The sequence below is a fragment of the Crinia signifera genome, chromosome 1 (genome assembly GCF_055691185.1).
Source record: "Crinia signifera chromosome 1, ASM5569118v1, whole genome shotgun sequence".
Taxonomy (NCBI): Eukaryota; Metazoa; Chordata; class Amphibia; order Anura; family Myobatrachidae; genus Crinia; species Crinia signifera.
Window position 1 is genome coordinate 219,259,368 of NC_139217.1, and position 25,009 is coordinate 219,284,376.

Below are 25,009 nucleotides of genomic sequence, written 5' to 3' on the forward strand. Positions count from 1 at the left end.
GCCACTGGTTGCTTGTAGGGAGGTTTCAATCGTGAAACCCCTTGCAGGAAGGTTTGCACCTCCGGTAGCAAAGCTATCCTTTTCTGAAAATAAATCGACAAGGCCGATATCTGTACCTTGAGTGATTGAAGGCTTAACCCAGACGAAAAACCATCCTGCAAAAACTCCAACAATTTTGAAAGTCGAAATCGCGATGTATGCGACTTATGCCTTTCACACCACCTAATATAGGTCTTCCAGACCCTATAATAGTTTGTTGAAGACACTGACTTCCTAGCTTTTACCATGGTGTTAACCACAGCCTCCGAGAAACCCTTGTTCTTCAAGATGGCGGTTTCAATAGCCAAGCCGTCAAATTTCGCAGAGCTGAATCCATGTGTAAGAATGGCCCTTGGTTTAACAGATCTGACCTCAGAGGTAGACACCACGAGTCCACAGACAATCTCTGAAGCCTCGAGTACCAGGACCTCCTTGGCCAATCCGGGGCTACTAGAATCACCGGAATTCCTTGGGACTGGATTATTTTCAATACTCTCGCCAGCATTGGAAACGGCGGAAAGGCATAAAGCAGATTCCCCTCCCAGGGAATAGTCAGGGAAGAGTGGATCTCTTGTCCTGGCATAGAACCTGGGCACCTGCTGATTTAACCTCGATGCCATCAGATCCACCTCCGGAGTTCCCCACTTCAGTGTAATCTGATGAAACACCTGTGGGTTCAGGCTCCATTCCCCTTCTAGCAGCTCCTCCCTGCTCAGGAAATTGGCCTCGATATTCTCCACCCCCGGGATGAATATCGCTGACAACGCTGGAACATTTTGTTCCGCCCACAAGAAGATCTGGGAAACCTCCCACATGGCCAGCTTGCTGCGTGTGCCTCCCTGATGATTCAGGTACACCACAGCCGTGGCGTTGTCGGTCTGAATCCTTAAAGGAAGACCCTGCAATCTTGCTCCTGCCAGAGATATCACTTTCCACACAGCCCGCAGTTCCAGGACATTGATCGGCAAGGCAGACTCTTCCGAGGTCCATAAGCCCTGGAGGCGCAGGTCCAAAACCACTGCCCCCCAGCCCCTGAGACTGGCGTTGGTAGTGACTACCAGCCAGTCCCAGGACTGCAGAGACCGCCCCCACTGAAGGGAATCCACCTCCATCCACCAATGCAGGGAAGACCGTGTCTCTGGAGACAACACTATGTGCTCTGACTTCATGGTCTGAGTATTCCCTGACCAGGATGTCAGGATGTTCCACTGGAACACTCGAGAGTGGAACCTGGGGAACTGTAGCGTCTCGAAAGTCGCCACCATTTTCCCCAACAGTTTGAGACACCTCCAAACCGATGGGCTCTGAGACGCCAGGATCTCCCGCACCAAGGAGGCCAGGTCCCTGGCCTTTGTCTCTGGTAGGAATACCCGATGTAGATGGGTATCCAGGAAAACTCCCAGGAACTGGAGTCTCTGTGACGGCACCAACTGAGACTTTTGTAAATTTAAAAGCCAACCGTGAGCCTGCAAAAACCTGATGGCTTCTGCCAAGTGACTCTGCAACTTTTCCGCCGACTCTGCTTTGAACAACAGCTCGTCCAAATACGGAATCACAGTGATTCCCCTCAGTCGGAGGGCCACCGCCATTACTGACATTATTTTGGTGAATACCCTTGGTGCTGTGGCCAGACCAAAGGGCAACACCTGGAATTGCAAATGCAGGTCTACTATCACAAACCTCAAGAGAGCCTGATGTTCCGGGTGGATTGGCACATGAAGATATGCGTCCTGGACATCCATGGACGCCAAAAATTCTCCCTGGTCCAGGCTTAGCAGCACAGACCGTAGAGATTCCATCTTGAAATGGTCTACCCACAGATGGAGATTCAAGGACTTTAGATTTAAGATTGGTCTAAAAGACCAGTCTGGCTTGGGCACCAAAAACAGAGTGGAATAAAAGCTCAGACGCCCCCCCACCTTGGCCACCGCTGGGGTATTCCCCAGGTAGTCATGCGGAGGGCTTGTCCTCTCCTTTGGTGCTTGGTTTCTTATGAAAGGAACCAAACTTTGACTTTGGGGCCTTGCCCCTGGAGGACTGAAACTTTCCCCTAAAAGACTGTCCTCGAAAGGAGGGCCGAAAGGACGGCCTAAAAGCAGAAAACCTTGAGGCCTGCTTAGCTGCAGGAGCCGACAGGAAGGTACTTTTGCCTCCCGTGGCCTGCTTAATAATTTCTTCCAGCTCTGAACCAAACAACAGCTTTCCTTTAAAAGCTAATGCCTCTAAGGCCTTTTTTGATTCATTATCCGCCTCCCAGGCTTTAAGCCAAAGCACTCTCCTGGCATTGACGGACACTGTGGAAACTCTGGAAGCCATTTTGAGAGCTTCATCCTCAGCCTCAAGCACATACTCTGCAGCTGCTTTAAGCTTCTCAGCAAGCAGCAACACACATGGATCACCATGTACAATTGTACACAGGTCATTGGCCCACACAATCATGGCCTTAAGAGACCCAGGCTGATGCTATAAGAGGGCGTAAGGTGTAGCCTACCCCTCAAATATTGCCTTGAGGTTACCTTCCAGCTTCTTGTCTACGGGGTCCTTAAAGGCTGCCCCCCCCCCCCCCCCCTGACAGGTAGCACCGTGGCTTTAGAAAGCCGTGCCACAGAAGCATCTACCACTGGAACTTTTTCCCAGAGGTCTGCAGGAGCCTCAGGCATGGGGTATAGACCTAAAAATCTCTTAGGCATCTGCAGCCTTTTATCGGGCGTTTTCCAAGCCCCTTCCAATAAATCCTGTAAACCTTCATCCGCAGGAAAGGTAACAATTTCCTTTAAAAACACCTTTTGCAGGAGTTTTATCCTCCACAGACAAGTTCAAAGCCTGTTTAACAGCAGTAATCAAATCCTCCACCCCTGAGGCAGAGGAATCCTCAGAGTCATCACCCTGATCCCAGGGGATGTCTGTGTACCATCCCTCCTCTTTAGCAACAAGCAATGGCATGGAATAAGACCTTTTAGGGGTCCCCACAGTATCACCATCAAATTTGTCTAACAAATTATTAAACCTGCTGATCCCCTTAGCAGTATCCTGAATGACGTTTTTGTAAGAAGCCAGGATCTGCCTGGGTCAGAGGCAAGGAGCCCCAGAGGACTGCTGAGATGATGACATAGGTCTCGGGGAAGCTACCAACACATCACTCTGCCTGTCCAGCAATTGCACTAAGGCATTAACAGACCTGCCCAGGGCACTGGCCCACGCAGGTTCCGATTGCTCTACCCTCTGGGGTTCACTCCCCATGGGTCTCACAGCAGCGCAAGTAATACACAAGACCCCCTTGGCCATCTGTTCAGGGACAAAATTCAGTGTACAAACACTGCAGGCGCTCAATGCATTAAGGGCTCCCTCCCCCAAAGCCACAGACTGTTGCTCAGACATGATGTAAAATTAACACAGTCACAGCGCAAAATGTACAGGCGTTTTATACAGAGCCAATGTACTCAGTCACTTATCTGTCTGAAGCGTTCACAGTGGAGAAAACGATGCCCAGGAAATCCAATCACTCTGCCAGGATCGGTCAGCCAGCTCAGCTGCCAGCGTTCCGAATGGCACCAAAACAGAGTGAGGGAAGAGACCAAGTCCCTGCTGCTGCAGGGTCCGTGGCTTTTGGTGCCAACCACCCCCAGACAGCCGCTCCCACTGCAGGATCTCCAAGTTCCAGTGTCTCCCCCTCTGCTGGGGACCACTTGGAACATGCCTGTAACATGCTGCTGTCCTCTCATATAGGAGCTCAGTGTGTAAGCTCCGCAGAAAATGGCCGCCGCCATCACGGAGCGCCTGTCCCCCATGATCCCCACCTAGCGTGAAGCCGGTTTCAGAGCGCTCCGGAGCCCAGGCAGCTTCTTAATAGAAGCTGTAAGCGCTGCACAGGGAGACCAGACAGCGTCTCCCCCGTGCAATGAGCTGACAGGACGCGCTTCTGTCAGCTCCTGCTGCGCTCTCAGTGTGAGGATTCAGTGAGAATCCTCACACTGTGCCTACCTAGCTAGTGTAAAAGTTAATAAAATAAAAAACTCCTAACTCTAATCCTTTGGCTGCTCCAGCAGCCCTTTAGAATAGCACCCACTCCAGTGGGCACCTAACACGAACTGAGGAGTCTGGGATGCAGAAGGGAGGAGCCTACCCTCCAAAAGCTTTAGGATAGGTGCCTGGCTCCTACGGACCCTCCTACATCCCAATGTTGAGCTGTGTCACCAGGACCATCAAAGAGAAATCCACCATTCAGGGGGTTAATGCAGCAGATTTTACATCTCAGATGCTAAATTGGCAAAAGATTTGATATTATCATGAAATTGCAGAATGTATAACACAAAATTACCCATGTGATGGCAAGATCAACATTGCCACCAGTTCTTTCTAATTAGAGGCAGTCAAGAGGGAGTTCAGAAGAAAATATTTTATGTCCAAGCACAGCTTGATGTGATATGTGATATTGTGCAGGCGGGATTGAGATATGGTCGTGATCTTGATAATCCAGTCTCAGAAAAATTGGCCCGTCTACTTTTAAAGTCGGATCCATTCTGCCGAGATGCCTCTTCAATGCTGTTGACAGCACTGAATAGGTACCCACCGCTATTTCCCCTGTTGGAAATAGTGGCAGAGGATTGAATTCAAATCACCTGGCCAGCTTGTTAAGTACTTTAACCATTTAGTTGCAGTAGAAAGAACAGTTTGTAGAGATTTCATACCTATTTTGCCTTGACCTATTGCACACAGCCTGTTGTAATGTACCCCTTGACTCTTCTCCCCCCTCCAAACTATGCACCCTATACATTATTGTAATACCTTGGCCTAATGGTCCGTACTTTTTTCCCAACCACAGCATCACCGTGCTACCAATCCTCTATCCTTAGTGTAGCATATATATAATTATTCCCAGGCCTAGAGACAACATGCTATCCCTCGGTTACTCTACTCGCTAACTAGTAGCAAAACTCCCTCTGTAGGTCTTGAAGGCCTACCCCTTCAGTGCAAATACATAACGTGTATCCTCTTTTTTTTTTTCCCATAAATCACCATTTACAATTATGCCTATTCTGCTTGTGCACATTGTGCGCCCCCCCCCCCCCCCCCTAGAAATGGGGAGAGAGAAAGGGAAAAGGAAAACAGAGAAGGAAAAAAAAAATTAAAAAAAAAAGAGAAAAGAAAAACAATTTATTTTGCAATATATACCGGGCCTACCACGCCCCTATCAGTGTAAGAGAGGTAGTCACACCTCATATAGTTTTCAACCTTAATTTCTATATACGGAACCACGTGATTATACATTTACCCTCTCGTTATTACTGACCCTATGGTTGGCTGACCTATTCCAATGCCCCCAAATGCCCTGATATTTAATCCACGTACCCCTATATGCATGCACGTATTTTTCATGTTCACTGGTCTGATTGACCAGATTGACCCATTCTTCATGGAGGGGACCCGTAGGGGACATCCATCTACGAGCTATTATTACCTTCGCTAAGGCCGTTAAATTCCTAGATAGCAATTTCATTTCCCTGTTGATTGTCCCTTCCACCCAACACCCCAAAACCAAATTCAGCTTGTTTAGGGTGACTCGTGGGACACCTATCTGAACTAAGGTTGTTTTTATTGCATCCCAGAACCTGCTAACCACCCTACAGCTCCACAGCAGGTGATCAAATGTGGCCTGACCTTCTCCACATTTTGGACACTTGTCAGATCCTGCTCCAGCATATTTTTTCATCTTAACTGGCGTTATATACGTCCTGTGGAGGATATTAAATTGGACCTGTTGTGTCCTCATTGAATTGGTCGCCTGCCGTGGACCTGCCAGAGCCGCCCTCCACCTACTTTCATCAACCTGGGGAATATTCTCTGTCCATTTTAACCGTAAATCCCCCAGTTCCTCAGTTTGTACAATGGAGTGCAGATAATGGTACATTTTAGATAGACATTTACTCTTAGCAAGTTGTTTAATAAAGATTTTATAAGGAGCCTCTTCCACATTCCATTGCACAACCTTACCGCCCTGAGTCATCGCACTCCTAACTTGCAGATATCTAAAAAAACTTCCTTCGGAAGCCCAAACTCAACTTGTAGCTGGGAAAATGATTTCAGCACCCCTTCTTGGCACCATTGACCCAGTGTGCTAATTCCATAGGCGTTCCATATTCTCCCCCCTTGTTGATCTTTAAGTTCCCTCATACCTGGCAGGGAGAAAATAGGGGTGTCCGGATCCAAACCCGCCACTTTTTTTAATTTACATGCCCATTTCCATACTTTTATGGCTTGGCTGATAATGGGGGGAAAATCCCGCCGAAGCCCCTTCACAAACAGTCTCTGAAGTGGAGAATAGTCTGGATCCACACACTCCACCAAGCTCCGTAACTCTTCTGAGTCCTCACATGGCCTAACCCATGCGCAGATTTGTACCATCTGGGCAGCCATATAATAAACTTTAAAATCTGGAAGGGCCAATCCCCCTTTTTCTCTATCCCGGCACATAGTATCCATCCTGACTCTGGGTACTTTATCCCTCCATATAAACGAGGAGACAATACTCTTTATCTTCCTAAAATACCCATCGCCAATGAAAACCGGGGAATGTTGTACTATGTACAGGAATTTGGCCAGAATAGCCATCTTCACCAGATTGACCCTTCCAATCTGTGATATCTGAAGTCTAGACCAGCTACGACATTTAGAGTTTAATACATTTATGAACGGGGTTATATTCTCAGCAATGAAGTCCACTGAGTTCCTAGTGAAGCTAATACCAAGATAACAAAATTTTTCCACCCTCTTCAACTGAACTATTGGTGACTGGCCAGTCGCACCTACACTCCCCAACTGAATATAGTTAGATTTATCACAGTTCATTGTAAGGCCGGAAAACCCCCCAAATTCCTGTATAAGTCTCATTACAACAGGTAAGGCCCCGGGAGACGCCAGCCCCACCAAGAGGTCATCCGCATACAAGGAGACCAGATTCTGGCCAGGACATCCTCCCTCACCCCCTCCCCCCAGGGCTGATCTCAATACACAAGCCAGGGGCTCCACCACCACCGCAAACAGCAGGGGGGATAGGGGACAACCCTGACGCGTTCCTCTGGAGAGAGGGAACGATGGAGATGTAAACCCATTAATGGTCACTCTAGCTATGGGATTTTGATATAACAGTGCGACCCTTTTAATAAACCTCTCCCCAAACCCAAAGGCCTGTAATACCCTCCATAAAAAAGGCCACTCAACCGAGTCGAATGCCTTGCTCGCATCAAATGATGCGAGCACTGCCGACCCCCTCATTTCCGCGTTCTGAAGATAGGTATAAGCCCTTCTAAGATTTATCATAGTGGACTTCCCCACCCTAAAACCCGTTTGGTCCGAATGGACCACCTGGTCAATTACCTTCTGTAGTCTAGTAGCAAGAATTTTTGCGTAAATCTTTGCATCTGCCGTGATTAACGAAATGGGCCTGTATGAGTCAATTTTAGACGGGTATTTTTCACCCTTGGGAATCATAATTATTGAGGCCTCTGTCATAGACTGAGGGATACACTCCTCTACTTCCATACATTGAAAAACCCTCAGCAACTGCGGGCCTAGTTTCCAAATATACTTCCCCAGGGAGTCCATCGAGGCCAGGGGCTTTACCCCCTGGAAACAAATTAATGGCCGCTATCACTTCCTCTACTAATATAGGCGCCTCCAGCATATCCTTTGAGATGGGATCCAAATATGGAAGTTCCACCCCTTCCAGATACCCACATATATCTTCATTACTACAAACCAATTTGGATCTATATACTTCCTCGAAATACTTGGAGAACAACTCTGTTATCTCGGGAGTGTTTATCACCTCTTCATCTGATTCCAACTTAATCATAGATATGTTATTAGACGGGTTTTTCCTGTTTCATAATATGTGACAGGAATATCCCATTTCTATCAGAGTCTGCATACCATCTATTCGACCCCGTGACCAGCCTCCGGCAGGTTACCTCCTGCAAATACTCCACCCACTCTTTCTGGGCAGCCTGCCACGCTGCCCATGCTATATCAGATTTATCGTCCAGAAATACATTTTCAAGATTAATCATTTTGACTTCAAGTTCGCTCGCCCTCTTGCGATTTGAGAGTTTCAAAAAAGCTATCCTTTTGATAAACACCCCCCTCAGATAGGCCTTAAAGGCATCCCACACAAAGATATTAGGGGAGGACCCCTCGTTATCTACAAAGAATTCATCTATCCTTCCCTCCATTGTCTCCTGCTCCCCAATTTGCGACAACCAATAGGCCTGCAGTTTCCAGTATCTAAACCCTGTCTGGATCTCTAAATCAATCTCCATGGTAACCGGAGAGTGATCCGAGATCCCTCATGCCCTATAGTCGATCTGGATGATTTTATTAAGGGCCGTCTCAGACACTAGGATCAAATCTATCCTTGAAAAAACTTTATAAGAAGAGGAATAACAGGAAAACTGCTGGAGCTCTGGATTTCTTAAGCGCCATGGATCCTTCCACCCTATCTCACTTATAAACTCAGAAAACTTATTTCCTTCTCTAAGGATTTCACTCTCTGACCTATTCCATCTATCAAGGCGAGGCTGGAGTACCTTGTTAAAATCTCCCATACATATTACTATGTTTTCGGGAAATGCAGCTGCAAATTCCACCGCCTTTCTCACCACGTCATAGGAGAAAGGGGGCGGGATATACACTGTAAGTATGCAGAATCGTACATGCTCAATTGCACATTCCAAAAAGATATATCTTCCCCCCGTATCAATCTTCACAGAGCCCACCTCAAAAACCACAGATTTACTAACCAGAAGTGCGACCCCCCTGGAGGAGGTAGAGAAAGGGGCATGGAAACTATGACCTATCCATGGACGTTTTAAGGAACCCAGGCGTTCTTTGCTCAGGTGGGTCTCTTGCAGACATGTAGGGTGACATTCTATGGGATGAGATAATCTGACTTTGGCGAATTTTATCGCAAAAACGGCCGTTTTCGCACTTTTTCCCTAATTCGCATATTTAATGAGATAAGAAAATCGGCAAAAAGTGCGGTTTTGCCGCAAAATCACTTTTTAGAAGTGCGATTTTTAGTTTTCGCCAGAACTCGCATCCAGATGTTTTCACATTGAAAAGTATACAATTTGAATATTTAATGAGATGCGAATTTGAAAAAGGTGTCTAAAAATCTCAAAAAAAATCAGACCAGGTTCTGATATGCGATTTGGCCAGAACCCTGCACAGATCATAGAGATCTGTGCATGGCCCTGTGTTAAAAAATGTGGAAAAGTGTTTTTTGACAAAAAAAATTGCGTGGGGTCCCCCCTCCTAGCATAACCAGCCCCGGGCTCATTGAGCTGGGGCTGGTTCCAAAAATACGGGGGACAAAAAGCATAGGGGTCCCCCGTATTTCTGAAACCAGCCCTGGACTCTTGGACCGGTCCTGGTTCCAAAAATACGGGGGACAAAAAATCTGGGGGTCCCCCGTATTTTGAAACCAGCACCGGGCTCCAACAGCCCTCGGCCTCATGCCACAGCCGGGGGACACTTTTTATATAAGGTCCCCCGGCCGAAACATGAGCACCGTGGCTGGTCAGCCTTGGACGGGGTACCTGGAGGAGTGGGGACCTCCCCATAAAGGGGTCCCCCCCCCCAGGCTTCACCCGTCCAGGGCTGAAGCCCGGGGCTGTCACCGGCGTCCGTGGCCAGTGGACGCCGGCCTGATAGTGTTAAATCTTCCATACATAACATTGCTTGATACAGAAGAACTACAAGTGCCAGCAGACCTCCCCCGCATGCTGGGACTTGGAGAATCACAAGTCCCAGCATGCAGGGCATTAATGGGCCCGCTGGGACTTGTAGTCCACCTGTAAAAAGAATGTTAAAAAAAAACACACACACAGAGAAGTAAAACTTTATTACACACACACACCTCACTTTTACACCCACATACTCACCGATCCAGCGCTGGTCTCCCTTCTGCTGCAGAGCCGGCTACCCCCGCACTGACAGCGGTGACAACCGTCTCTCTCCGATGCCGCTAACAGCCTATGTAGCGCGGTCCCAGCGCTACAGAGGCTGAGAGCGTCTCCGGCTTATGCGTCTCCATGGAGACGCATCAGCCAATCACGCTCTCAGCCTCTGTAGCGCTGGGACAGCGCTACAGAGGCTGTTAGCGGCATCGGAGAGAGCCGGTTGTCACCGCTGTCCGTGCGGGGGTAGCCGGCTCTGCAGCAGAAGGGAGACCAGCGCTGGATCCTGGATCGGTGAGTATGTGGGTGTAAAAGTGAGGTGTGTGTGTAATAAAGTTTTACTTCTCTGTGTGTGTGTTTTTTTTTAACATTTTTACAGGTGGACTACAAGTCCCAGCGGGCCCATTAATGCCCCGCATGCTGGGACTTGTGGTTCTACAAGTCCCAGCATGCGCGGGAGGTCTGCTGGCACTTGTAGTTCTTCTGTATCAAGCAATGTTATGTATGTAAGATTTAACACTATCAAGCCGGCGTCCACTGGCCACGGACGCCGGTGACAGCCCCGGGCTTCAGCCCTGGACGGGTGAAGCCTGGGGGGGGGGACCCCTTTATGGGGGGGGGGGGTCCCCACTCCTCCAGGTACCCCGTCCAAGGCTGACCAGCCACGGTGCTCATGTTTCGGCCGGGGACCTTATATAAAAAGTGTCCCCCGGCTGTGGCATGACACCGAGGGCTGTTGGAGCCCGGTGCTGGTTTCAAAATACGGGGGGACCCCCAGATTTTTTGTCCCCCGTATTTTTGGAACCAGGACCGGTCCAAGAGTCCGGGGCTGGTTTCAGAAATACGGGGGTCCCCTATGCTTTTTGTCCCCCGTATTTTTGGAACCAGCCCCAGCTCAATGAGCCCGGGGCTGGTTATGCTCAGGAGGGGGGACCCCACGCCAATTTTTTTTTTGGATGAACAAAAAAAAAAAAAATCGCACATTTCCTTAAATTCGCACAATTTTCATGCCTAAAATTCGCACTTTTCATTCCGGAATTCGCACCTCATTAAATATGCGAATTCGCGGCAAAAATGCGATATTAAAAAAGTGCGATAATGGGCGATTTTGAAAGTGTGAAAAAATCTCATCCTATAGAATGTCACCCATGATATACTGTATATAAGCCCCGCCTCCATAGGCTTCAGTGTCTTGATTATAAAGCATTCATATACTATTCATACAACACGTTAGCACAGTAGGGAGGGATAATGCTGCCATGGTGGAGTAGAGGAAAGCATATTAACAGGTAGGAATCTGTACTTTCCTCTACCTCCCCATGGCAGCTCACTCATGGGTAACACCCGAGCAGTCTACACAGTGGGTGGGAAATAATAAGAAAAATAAAAGGTTACTTCACCTTATGTTTATGGAGCCAATATATTCCTTTTTTTTAGGAATATATTGGCTCCATGACTAAGGTGCCTCTTAGCACAAAAACAGGCTTGTCGTGCGAATGACCCTAATGGAGGAGGACCGGATTATATTCTGCCATATATTCTGCTAAGTATTTTTACTTTTATTGCACAGCCTCCTCTTTTTGAAAATTTGTCACTATGCACTTTATGCCAATCTAAAAAGTATTTTTTAATACCAAACCTGAGGTTGCTGGCGTACAGTTCTGTATATATCCTGATGTCCTGATGACGGGAAGTGTCCCGAAACGCCGTTGACTAACGCCATTAAATTCTTTTCGGTGAAGCCCCAGGAGTGACGCATTTATTCTGATATATATATATATATATATATATATATATATATATATATATATATAATTATATTATATATATTTTTTTTTTATTTTTTTTTTTAAAATCACTGCACTTAACACTTTCCTACCAAATCTCGCATCTACTGATGCTGCTAGGTACACTCTATAATGTTTGGTAAATGTGTGAACGGAAGACCAGCAAGCTGCTTTACAAAGTTCTTGTACTGAAGCTGCCTCCTTCTCCACCCATGATGCTGACATTGCCCTTGTTGAATGGGCTTTTAGACCCACAGGCGGTTGTTGACCTATGATCTTGTATGCTTCCAGGATACAAGTCTTAATCCACCTAGAAATAGTGGCTTTACTAGCCCCTTGTCCCTTGATCTTCCCTTCAGTCAAGACGAATAATCTTTCAGTCTTCCTATGATTTTTTGTTCTATCCAGATAAATTTTAAGTGCTCTCACTATATCCAATTTATGTAATCTTTCCTCTTCGGCGTTGACTGGATTAGCACAAAAAGAAGGAAGAATGATTTCTTGGTTGATATGGAAACTTGAAACTACTTTTGGAAGAAATTGCGGGTTGGTTCTCAACACTACTAAAAGTTCAGAAAGGGCTGACCTGCCCACAGGGCTTGAATTTCAGACACTCTCCTGGCCGAGGTGATGGCCACTAGAAAGACCACTTTAATTGTCAACCATTTCAATGATATTTCCTGCAGAGGCTCAAATGGCGTCTCTACTAGTGCATTCAACACTAAATTGAGGTCCCAAGGTGCCAATGGACTATGGAAAGACGGTTTTATGCGTTTTGCTGCTTGCACGAACCTCTGTACGTATTTATCCTCTGCTAGCTTCCACTCGTATTCATGCCCGGATAGGACCCACTAATCACTAACTATACTCCAACAGGACTTAAATCCTTAGTCACGACTACGTAGAGTGACACAACCTGCCAGCATAACTTAATTGAACCAACTTAACGACTTTCACATGATCCATATAGTATAGCATCACAATATCATAATCCTCAATACCCCCAAAATTGCACAACTGCTACTGATCACAATCCTGCCTGCAATGAAATCACCATGACAACCGCTAACAGCCAGACGCACGCAGGACGGGAGACACTCCCACTAAGTGTAAAGATTAGACCCACCCCCACACCCTATTTAAACCCATCCACATCTCCAGACAGTATCCTTGACAAAGGCTTTCCATAGCCGAAAGGCGTTGGACAAGAAAACTACAGCACCCACAAGGCTTTGCCTACATACTCCACACTCCTCCATTCTCCTCCGTGCTGACGTCACAAGCGGTGCGCCGGGACACGCCTTGTCCGGCAGACCGGCAACTCGGCACACACGCTGTGAGCAGAGAAGCTGCACCAGACGCCACACCGGTCCAAACACCCACGGGACCCATCTGGACTCCAAGAGAGCCCAGGACGGCTAAACGTATCTACAGCGAACGGGGTAAGAAGCAAGGTGTGGGACGCTGCTACTTGCTTTCAATTCTCCCATTCAGGACTTTTGTGTTTTACATCGTTGTTGAACAGCTTACATAAGACTCCAGGAGACATAAGTCCGCTGGACTTGTGGTATAAAGGTACCCGTTGGCACCCTGATCCCCAAGGGACTCCTGACCAGCAATACACGCTGTCAACCATCACACTCATAGAGACTTATACACCCCACTGTATCCCACATAGGAGACATAGGTCCTGTTAGGACATATGGTATAAGGGAACCTGTTGGCATCCCAATCCCCGCAAGGGCTCCTATTAGGGACAGCAGGGTGCCCTCCGACATTCATCGACACCCATAATTAGACTGTGTCGACACCAGCTCCAGTAGAGCACCCACTAAAGTTTGTTATTTCCAATAAAAATTCCTTATTTTATCATTTAACCATCCTGACTGTTATTTAGAAACTCTAGTGACCCATCCAACACCTCTCCTACTCCCCACACCACAACCCTTTCCCCCCATCCCATCTTCCATCTCCCCCACCCTCTTCCCCAACTGATTCTCACTACAAACAACCACAGAGTGCGCTATCCATCCACCCAATAAAAACTATACGTAAAGGGTTCTGGACAAACCTTAGGATAAGCAGCACCATGCACATAGATCAGGTAGAGCACAATATACCCAATTTTTTGTAGCTTCCACTCTTAAGGTGCATACACACGTACAGATTTTCTGTCTGATCTATCTGGTGGGAACAAAAACCTGGAAATATATGGGAGCATATGACAATCAAAAATTTCCACCCAAATGCAGGAAAACAGAAAAAATATATATGTTTTGATAAATTTGTTATATCAGAACGATTAAAGAATTTGTCTGACTGATCACTGTCTGTTTTCAAGTGTTAAGGAACAATTTTTTGATTGTCAGTTGCTCGCATACATTTCCAGGTTTTTGTTCCCACCAGATAGATCAGACAGAAAATCTGTACGTGTGTACGCACCTTAACATAGCTGATAAGGCCGATATCTGTACCTTAATAGAGCTGACTGATAAGTTCTTATCCAGTCCTGACTGCAGAAATTCCAACACTGTGGGCAAATCATTCCTTCTCTTATTCTTTGATTTACAGAAACTCACAAACCTCCTCCAAATTCTATGATAAGACAGATGTAGAGCTCTTCCTAGCCTTCAAAAGAGTACGAACTACCTTAGTAGAAAAACCTTTTCTTTCTAACATTTTCGTCTCAGCAGCCACGCCGTCAACTTCCAGCTGGGCGTCTGAGCTTTCCATAGCTTGTTCTGTCCGATCAGATCGACTTGATTCGGAAATTTCGGAAACCAGGCCCTTCTTGGCCAGTAAGGCAGAATCGCAATTACAGTTGCTTCCTCCTGCTGGATCTTTGCCAACAATCTTGCTATAATCGGGAAGGGCGGAAACACATACACTAGGTCTGCGTTCCAAGCTGCCGTTAGTGCATCCTGATGCTCTGCCTCAGGATCCCAATGCCTCGAGAAGAACCTCCGCAGTTTTGTGTTCTTCCCCGTGGCCATCAAGTCCACCTGGGGTAACCCCCACATTTTCACTAACTGCTTGAATATGTCCGGCGACATCTCCCACTCTCCTGGCAATATACTGTGCCTGCTGAGGCTGTCTGCCTGCACATTCTCTTTTCCTGCAACAAATACTGCTGTGAGGCTGGACACTTGGTCCTTCGCCCAATTTATCACCTTTGTCACTTCTGACATGAGTTCCCGGCTTCTTGTTCCTCCTTGCCTGTTTATATAGGCTACTACGTTCTGATTGTCGGACCTTATAATAAACGTCCTTTCCCACCAGTGAACTCTGTAGATGTCTGCAGGCCATCAAAACCGCTCTCATCCCTCGGACATGAGAGAGTGTTTTTGAGTTGTTTCTTTGGACCAAACTCCCTGGGTGAAGCGGTCTCCACAAACAGCCCCCCAGCTTGTCTGGCTGGCGTCGGTCGTTACCACCACCTGTATCATCACCATCACAAACACTCTTCCCTGTTCCAGTCTTTCTCTGAGAGACCACCATACTAGATCTTGACGTGCTTTCTCCGACAGACATATGGGCGGGCTTTTGTTTTTTCCATCGCCGTCCCACTGCATCAGAAAACAGTTTTGCGCTGCTCGCATGTGAAACCGCCACCAAGGAACGGTATCCAGTGCTGCGGATATCAACCCAAGAAACTTCATACATTCCCCTGAGAGTACTATTCTTTTGTCTTGAATCTTCAGTACTTCTCTCACCAATCTCTCTCTCCTTTCTCTTGTTAACTTTATTGACATGGAGGTTGTGTCTATCCACACTCCCAGATATTTCACTGATTGAGATGGCTGTAGTTGGCTCTTTTCCAAATTGATCAGCCAGCCATGCCTCTCCAAGTATTGCTTGACTTGTAGAGTGCATCTTTCTGCCTCCGACCTTGATTTTGCCATGATAAGTATATTGTCCAGGTAAGGCCATATGGAGATACCTTGCTGCCTTAGATTGGCAATGAGTACTATCAACACCTTTGTGAATGTTCTTGGCGAGGTGGCCAGGCCAAATGGCAGGGCGACAAACTGATAAGTAAGGTCTCCTATGCGAAATCTGAGGAACCTGTAATGTCCTGTGCATATTGGCACGTGCAAATATCCGTCCTGCAAATCTATTGTTGTTAGGAACGTCCCTTTCTTGATATCCGGCAGGAAAGACCTTAAGGACTCCATCTTAAATTTTTTCACTATAATGTAAGTATTCAATTTCCTCAGATCATAGCTGGTCCTGAAGCTCCCAGATGGTTTCTTTACTATAAAGAATCTGGAGTGCCAGCCTAGATGCTGTTGTTCTTCCGGCACTCTCACTACCACTTTCTTGTCGATCATCTTCTGAAGACTGATGAGTAACGCAGATTTCTCCACCTGATCTTTGGGAATAGGAGATTCTGTTCTCCAATGGTCTGGGTACTTTGCAAATTCTATTTTGCAACCGGACTCTATCTCCAATACCCATCTGTCTTCGACAGATTGGGACCAGACGTGCCTGCATTGCAGCAGCCTGCCCCCAACCATCCTCATGGCGTCATTTATTAAATGATCTTGAGGGATATCTCCCCTCTCTGCCCCTTTGGCCAGGAAAAAAAAAAACCTCAGATTCCCTGCCCAGGATCTTCTGAAGTTTCTTCCTGGCCTATATGTTCTTGCTTCCTTGAACTCAGGTGACTGATATTTGAAAGTCCTATTGAACATAGTTTTTTTTACCTTTATCCTGAGGCAGCCAGACTGACTTTCCTCAGTGATAAGGTCATCTAATTTCATGCCAAATAGGTACTGCCCTTGAAAAGGTAAAGACAACAACTTTTGTTTTGACTGGGTATCAGCTGCCCACGGCTTGAGCCACAGCGCTCTTCTTGCTACCGCAGTGGTTGCGCTCGACCTAGCCGCCAACTTTACTGCATCCATTGAAGCATCACATAGAAATTCTACAGCAATTTGGATATTCTGTATTACTTTGATCAACTCCGTTCTCTTAATACCATCCAGAGTATCAGACTCCAGATCCTGGACCAAAGACCTCAACACCCTCAACACCCTGGACCTTCGCCATGGCCGAAGAAGTTTTAATAGCTGCTCCCGCCGTAACGTGCCGCTTCCTGAGATTCACCTCAATCTTCCTCTCCATAGCATCTTTAAAGATGTTGGCATCCTCTAATGGAAGTGTAGTTTTTTTTAGAAATCCTTGCGATGGCGGCATAAACACTTGGGGCTTCATCCCAATATTTCACTTGCTCACTTTCAAAAGGATACATTTGTGATACTCTGAGCGGAACCGCCACCTTCTTATTCGGATGACTCCACTCTTCCTCTACCACTTCCTTTAAAGCCTTTGATAAAAGGAAATGTTTATCCTTTTTTCTTTTTTATCATGGAAAAGCACGTCTTGCAGCTTTCCCTCCTCCTGCGTTTCCTCTATTTTTAGAGATTTGTGTATGAGGGCCAACAAGTTCCCAAGTAATACTGGATTAAAATCCGCTTCAGGTTTATCCTGCGTAATTTCTCCCTCTTCTACATCATCTTCTCTAAAGGCTGGTCCTTCACCCGAGTCCTGGGACCCCCCGGAACACTCTGCCCTGCTTCTTTTTGCTGATATTTTCTCTAAGTCATCCTTAGTAATAAACATATCTACCAAGGCAGTTTTAAGCATGGTTACTAATTCCAACATCTGTGGAATGGACATCCTCTGGGAAACTTTACATGCATCACAAGTTGATCCTGTGCATTTTTCTGGTAAATCTTTATCACACAGGCTGCATTTTGCTGGATGATGTTTCTTATGTTTGGCTTTAGCTTCTGCTTTCCCTTTACTGGATTCAGATCTAAAATAGCACACACAAGTATATATATACATATATATTTATATAACTGAATATATATATTCAGTTATCCTCTTCTTTGCTTATACTTTTTTTAATATTCCTGGCTTACCCTGATTTACTCTGCTGCCTCTTCTCTTCATCCATTTTTGCTATAAATTTACCCACTTGAGGCTTAAACAATCATATACCAGTATCAGCAAAAAATGAACACTCCTCCAGCACAATGCTGTCTACGGAGTCTTACCAGGTCTGCTGTATTTCTTATTTATGTGCCTGTCTGCCACGAGTCCCGGTGTCTATACGCCTTGCCGCGTCTCCTGCTGACAGCTTCTTTCATTACCCGGCTTTTAAGCCGGCTTCTTCGCGCTTCCTGATGCGGCCACATGTCACTGCGCCGTGCCCCCCGGCCCCTCCCGTGACGTCAGACGCCGGCTGCACATAGTAGCAGATCTTCCGCCCGGAGGGTGCCCTGCATCCCACGTGCAGCACTTGCTCCTGGTTCTCCTGCCGCCGATGCTGAAATAGCGATCCTCCGGAGCCCATACAGCAGACCTCAGGTACCCCTTACTGCCCTCGACAGCGGAGACCCGTTTCTAATGCACATTGCCTCAACCCCAACTGCTCTGGACAGTGGAGAGGGCTGCAGCTCAGGGTAAGCCCATCCACTACCCTGGAAGGAAAAAAAGACACTGAAGCCTATGGAGACGGGGCTTATATAGGGGCCAGTGTTTGTTTTTGTTTCCTTCCAGTATACTACCCTTCGGGACTTAACCCATGAGAGAGCTGCCATGGGGAGGTAGAGGAAAGGATGGATTTGTTTGTAGAACAATTTTATCCGGAAAAAGCTTCAAATGTGGCTCCTGAGCCCACAAAGCATGTAAATCCGTGAAGATATTGTATTAAGGAAGGCCACAGTTCCACGTCAGAAATCTTAATTTTATTCTATTCAATAGTTCAAATGGAGGTAACATACCTCATTCTAGCTGAACAAAATCTTTTTACATAGTAGGTAAGGCTGAAAAAAGACTTGCGTCCATCTAGTTCAACCTAGGTTGCTATAATAGATTATCCAATGCTGTACATTATGTACTGATATTTTAGAGACATATTATAATTCTTATTTGTACCCATGGATGTTTTTAACCAGTAAGTGTTTGTCCAACCTTATTTTGAACGCATTCATTGTGTCGGCCGGGAAGAGAGTTCCAGAGTTTGACTGCTCTAACCGCAAAGAATTTTTTTCTTCTAGCTGAACAAAATCTTTTTTCTTCTAATCTATACTTATGCCCTCGCGTCCTAGATTACTTTCTAGTAGAAAAAAGGGTGTTTGACAGTTCCTTATATTGGCCCCTGATATATTTGTACATGTTGAGCATGTCCCCCCTTAAACGTCTCTTATCTAATGTAAATAGTCCCAAATTGCTTAATCTCTCCATTCACCTAATAAGCTTTGTTGCTCGTCTTTGGATTTTCTCCAATTCTATGATGTCCCCGCTATAGTGCGGTGCCCAGAACTGCACTCCGTACTCGAGGTGAGGTCTCACCAAAGCTTTATACAATGGCATAATTACCCTTGAGTCTCTAGATTCCATGCCCCTTTTAATGCATGCCAAAATTCTGTTGGCCTTTTTTGCTGCTACATTACATTGGGCACTACACCCCAGTTTGCGGTCTATTTGGACACCTAGATCCTTTTCGAGTATTGAATTACCCAATTCTCCGCTAAGGTTATAACTAGCACACATTGTGTCTCCCAAGGTGCATAACCTTACATTTATCCAAATTGAACCTCATCTTCCACTTATTAGCCCACTCCTCTAGATTTACAAGATTTTTTTGGAGCGTGGTGACATCTTCTGATGATTTAATAACTTTGCTTAGTTTAGTATCGTCCGCAAAGATGGATACATTGCTGAGTAACCCACGCCAAATGGGCCCCAAAACTGAACCCTGAGGCACTCCACTTAGTACTGGTATTGTATCTGATACGGCACTGTACACAACCACTCTCTGTTCTCTAGTACACAGCCAATTCCCTACCCATCTGCAGATATTTTCACCCAATCCCAGGTCCTCCATTTTATTTATCAATCTCTTGTGTGGGACAGTATCAAAGGCTTTAGCAAAATCTAGGAAAATCACATCTACAGCGTTTCCATTATCTAGGTTTTTGCTAACCTCCTCGTAGAACCCTAGTAAGTTAGTTTGGAATGAACGATTTTTCACAAACCCATGCTGGTTAGTACGGAGCAGATGGTGCTGGTCCAAATAATCCTGGATACCATCCCTTAGAAATCCTTCAAATAGTTTACCCACTATGGATGGGTACCCAACAGGTCTGTAATTAACGGGATCCTCCTTTTTTCCTTTTTTGAATATTGGAACTACCTCTGCTAATCTCCAATCTTTTGGTACTTTACCTGATGATAGTGAATTGCTAAATATATAATGTAGAGGGGAAGCTAATTCCTCCCTTAATGCCTTTAGTACCCTCGGATGAATCCCATCTGGCCCCGGTGATTTATTTGTTTTGATTTTGCTGAGTCTCAGTGTTATTTCCTTGGGCGTGAAATAAACAATGAGATCTGGCTTATTTGTCCCATTTGTGGTAGATGTTCATTCCACAGTCTGCTCTTCCTTAGTAAATACTGATGAGAAGAACTCATTTAACATTTTTGCTTTTCCCTTATCCTCTGTGACACTTTTTCCACTGATATCAGTTAATGGGCCTATGTTTTCCTTAATTATACCTTTACTATTTATGTACTTAAAAAATATCTTGGGGTTGGTTTTGCTTTCAGTGGCTATGCGCTCCTCATATAATTTTTTAGCTGCTTTAATTACCCCTTTACAAGTTTTGTTTGATTCTTTGTATTTGGCGAGCCCCTCCTCATTTAAGTTATTTTTATAGAATTTAAATGCTCTTGTTTTATTGTTGATAGCGGACCAAACTTTTTTGTCCAACCAGGGTGGCTTTTTTGGTACTGCTTTCCTAGCACGGCGCCCACGATCTAGATTGTATGTGTGGGGCTGATATCTCAAGCATCTCATGCATCTTATGTGTTTGTGCGGCATAAGATGCATGAGATGATGCAATCGACGAGATTTTTACATTGGAATCAATGTAAAAAGGCCCCAAAACCCCAATTTTAATTGCTAACCCCCCCTCATGGGTGAAATGGCCCCCCCATTGTTAACGCCACCCCACTATTGACGCCAACCAGAAGCGTGGCGAGCCCGCGGTACGCGTCCTCCGACCCTTTCATACCCCCACTATCCACGTCGGCGTGGAGTTGATTTTACATAGTGTGGCGAGCGCAGCGAGCCCGAAGCGTGGCGAGCGCAGAGAGCCCCGCGAGGGGATGCGGAATACATCTAAAGTAGTCCACGTCCCCTCGCCACACTACATAAAATCAACTCCAAGCCGACGTGGATAGTGGGGGTATGAAAAGGCCGGAGGACGCGTACCGCCACCCCTCGCGGGCTCGCTACGCTTTGGGTTGGCGTTGATAGTGCTGGTGTCGTTAACAATGGTTATTGGGGGCTCACGATTTTTTATCTCATGCATCTTATGGATGCATAAGATCCATGAGATTAAAAAATCGGGTCCATCTCGTTGATTGTATGCTTTAAGTACCTTAAACTTAAGGCATACAATCAATGAGACGGGCGCCGTGCTAGGAAAGCAGTACCACTTTTTTTTATTGAATTTACCCTTATTTACTTTAGGAATGTATTTAATAGTTAAAGAATCATGCACCTTTTTTAGAGTATCCCACATTTCTTCTGCATCCTACATTTCTTCTATTATTCCTGTCTTTTCTGTAGAGTGTATAGCCCTCCATGCTCAATGCCCAGTCGTGCGAGTCATTACACCTTGTTTCTGTAATACCAACGATGTCGTAATCGTCCCTACTGACCACAGTTTCTAGCTCCCCGATTCTACCCACTAAGCTTCTTGCATTAGGCAGTAAGCATTTTAATTTTGGTTATGTCCCTAACATTATGTTTAATTCCTCCCCTAGACTCATTCGTATTCTTTACTAATTTCCTCGTTCCCGCCTCCCCCTCAATAGACTCTCTACAGCCCTCCCCACCATGGTCACTGCCCAACCTATTTACAGTTTTGGAAATTCTTCCTTTGTTCTTCACTCCTTCCCGTATGCCAAGGTCCTCTGTACCTAAGAACTGTAGTGGGGTAACATGACTGTTACATAACATTCCTGTTGCACCCTGGGAGTTATGTACTAAGGGCCTTATTCTGGTTCACTCTCAGAGGCAATTCCTTCTCAAATGGACAAAACCATGTGCAGGTGATGCAGATGTAACATGTGCAGAGAGAAATAGATTTGGATGACTTATTTTGTTTCTGTGCAGGGAAAATACTAACTGCTTTATTTTTACACTGCAATATAGATCTCACTTTGAAGTAAAACCCTACCCAAATCTAATTCTCTCTGCACAAATTAAATTAGCTCCACCTGCAGTGCACATGGTTCTGTCCATTTGAGAAGGAATTTGCTGCTGATAGTGACCAGAATAAGGCTCTAAATTTAAATACCCTTATGGATCCAACAATTTAATTTGAGGCCTTGGGGGCAGATTTATTAAGCTCGGTGAAGTGATAAAGTGTCTGGTTTTTATCATCGGCCAATCAGCTCTAACTGTGTAGTTTGAAAAATGACAGGTAGGAGCTGTTTGCCCGGTGATGAAAAACAGACACTTCATCACTTCACCGAGCTTGATAAATCTACCCCGAGTCTTCAAATGGCCTAACAGCATCTAGCAATCAATTTGTCCTCTGACAATTTACAATCTAATAGAATACTTATAGAAGCTATGTGCACCTTAAGGGTAGATACTGCGAAACCTTTGTTGAAGCCTTCACACAAAAACTGCCTTCAAAACATCACATTTTCCTTTAGTCCAGTCAATGAATATTTTCCATATTCTATAGAATATAACCTATGACACCACTTTCCTTGCTTATACAGTATGAAAAGCTCATCACAGCAGTAGAAAGATCTTTACGTGTTAGGATTTTCCGCTCAATTTTCATGCCATCCTGATCCGACCCGATGCACGGTCCCGTGCGCATCGGATCAGATCAGATCCGGAGGTCAGACAGTCTGCACATAAGATAAATCGGTACGTCTATGTTAGTTGGGCGCCCACTATAGTTAATACGCTCATACCCCCACTATCCATGTCGGCATGGAGTTGATGTTATATAGAGTGGCGAGCACAGCGAGCCCGCAGCATGGCGAGCCCCGGTAGGGGACGCAGAAAACTAAGCAAATAGCTTAGTGGGCGCCCAACTAACATATAAGTACCGATAAATCTTATGTGCAGCCGTCAATGCGGCAGGGAGCGAGGTCTGGGGGAGCAGGGCCCTGGTGCGGCGGGCAGGGATCAGAGAGCAGGGTAGCAGTGATCGACTATCCATCCTTCAGCTTCCCTAGGTTACATGTGATAAATCGGGTTGGGATCGTTTGGTCGAATGCATTATGGTCGAATGTCATTACATCGAATCCATTAGGTCGAATTGCTAAAAGGTCGACATGATTCTAGGTCGAAAGGTCATTAGTTCGACAGGTCATTAGGTCGACAAGGTCATTAGTTCGACATTGTCTAGGTCGACATTCACAAAGTCGACATGGGGTTTTTCACTGTTTTTTTATCTGAATGTCAACACAGTCGACATGGACACAGTTTAAAGTGCACTGCATCCCCTCGCATCGCTCGCTGCGCTCGCGATGCGTCGGGCACGGTGCCTCGCTACGCTCGGCACACTATTTTATTCTCCCACCACGCCCTAGTGGATGGTAGGGCATGAAATACCGCCTGTCAGCACATGTCGGCTCAAAAAACAGTGAAAAACCCCATGTCAACTTTGTGAATGTCGACCTAGACAATGTCGAACTAATGACCTTGTCGACCTAATGACCTGTCGACCTAATGACCTTTCGACCTAGAATCATTTCGACCTTTTCCCATGTCGACCTAGAATCATGTCGACCTTTTAGCAATTCGACCTAATGGATTCGATGTAATGACATTCGACCATAATGCATTCGACCAAATGACCGCATCCCGATAAATCACATCCGATTTATCACATGTAAAAAAATAGCACAAGTCCCAACTCTTATCAAGCTCTCCCGGGGGAGTTCAGGGGAAGTTAACCTAAAGTATAGGGACCATTACTCCCGCAAAATGTGGAGAAGATGATGTTCATCAAAATGAATTACAAATTCCACCAGGAAGACCTTTACCAATAATTGTCTCCAGAAAGTACACAGGAACCTGTGATGTGGTGGATACCAGCAGGGTTGAATTAATACCCTGAGGATTAATATATTAATTGCTTCCTTTTTTTGTAGGGGCACAAACAAACCAATCATTTCAGCCACAGTCGTGTGGCAGACCCTGTCACTGAAATTATTATTTTGTTAAAGTGTGCATGTCCTGTTTATACAACATAAGGCTGGGTGTAAGGGCCCAAGGACAATGCCATCTTGCACATCTTTTCATGATCTGCCATATCATTACTGAGGTGCTGCTGCTGCCTCCTCAGAAGTGACATATGCTACATAACAGCTCCAATGTGTACAGTATTTAGCATAATTAGAGCAGTGTTTAGCCACAGATGCCCCAAATCTGCTAAGCGGGCATTTGCCCAAATTGTTTCACCCTGAATCTGCTACCATAAGATCATATAATCCAACTAGCAAAGCAGACTTATCTCCAACAAGATCAGCACACTTACTGTATCTCACTAAATAGGCTTATCTTATTAAATAGTGTTTGCTGCTATGAACATGCATGTTAAGAGGACACAAAAAAAAGTGCAGGATACGAAGATTATGAAGATATGAAATAATGTACTGCACAGTAATTTTTACAAAATAAGACCAGATCTGTTGGAAATAATCCCCCCCCCCTCCCATACACTATGCAATTTGGGCCGATTTCACCGGATTCTGGCGGATCTGGTGAGGAAATTGGCCCTAATCACATGTGTAGGACATCCAATACGATCTAAGCATAGTAATAGGTCTGATGGGCTGCACATAAGCTAAGTCATAAGTGTAGCCGCACTTGTATCGTATCTGATGCGGTTCGTAAGTGTGGCACACACCTACAGTCGGAGCCGGGTTTATACAACTATTCAGACGGGGACGCGCAAGCATCTCACACGCGTGCGTGTCCCATTCTCAATGAACGGTGTGTCAAGACGGAACGCTCTGGTGCACCAGAGAGTTGATTAAGCGTGGTTCCATCTGTATCTGCAGAGCGGGTAAGTGCCGGGCAGGAAAGTTACTCTACCCAATCTGCATCCCTGGCGGGCAGTGAGCAGGAAACCTTAAAAAAAAAAAAAAAAATTATATATAGAATAGGCGGCCACT

General features: G+C 45.8%; 1 protein-coding gene across 2 annotated transcripts in view; it reads right to left on the reverse strand.

The window, feature by feature from the left end:
* UBXN6 (UBX domain protein 6) overlaps positions 1-25,009 on the reverse strand; it is a 237,888-nt gene that overhangs the window by 186,438 nt on the left and 26,441 nt on the right. The gene's annotated exons all lie outside the window — the stretch shown is intronic.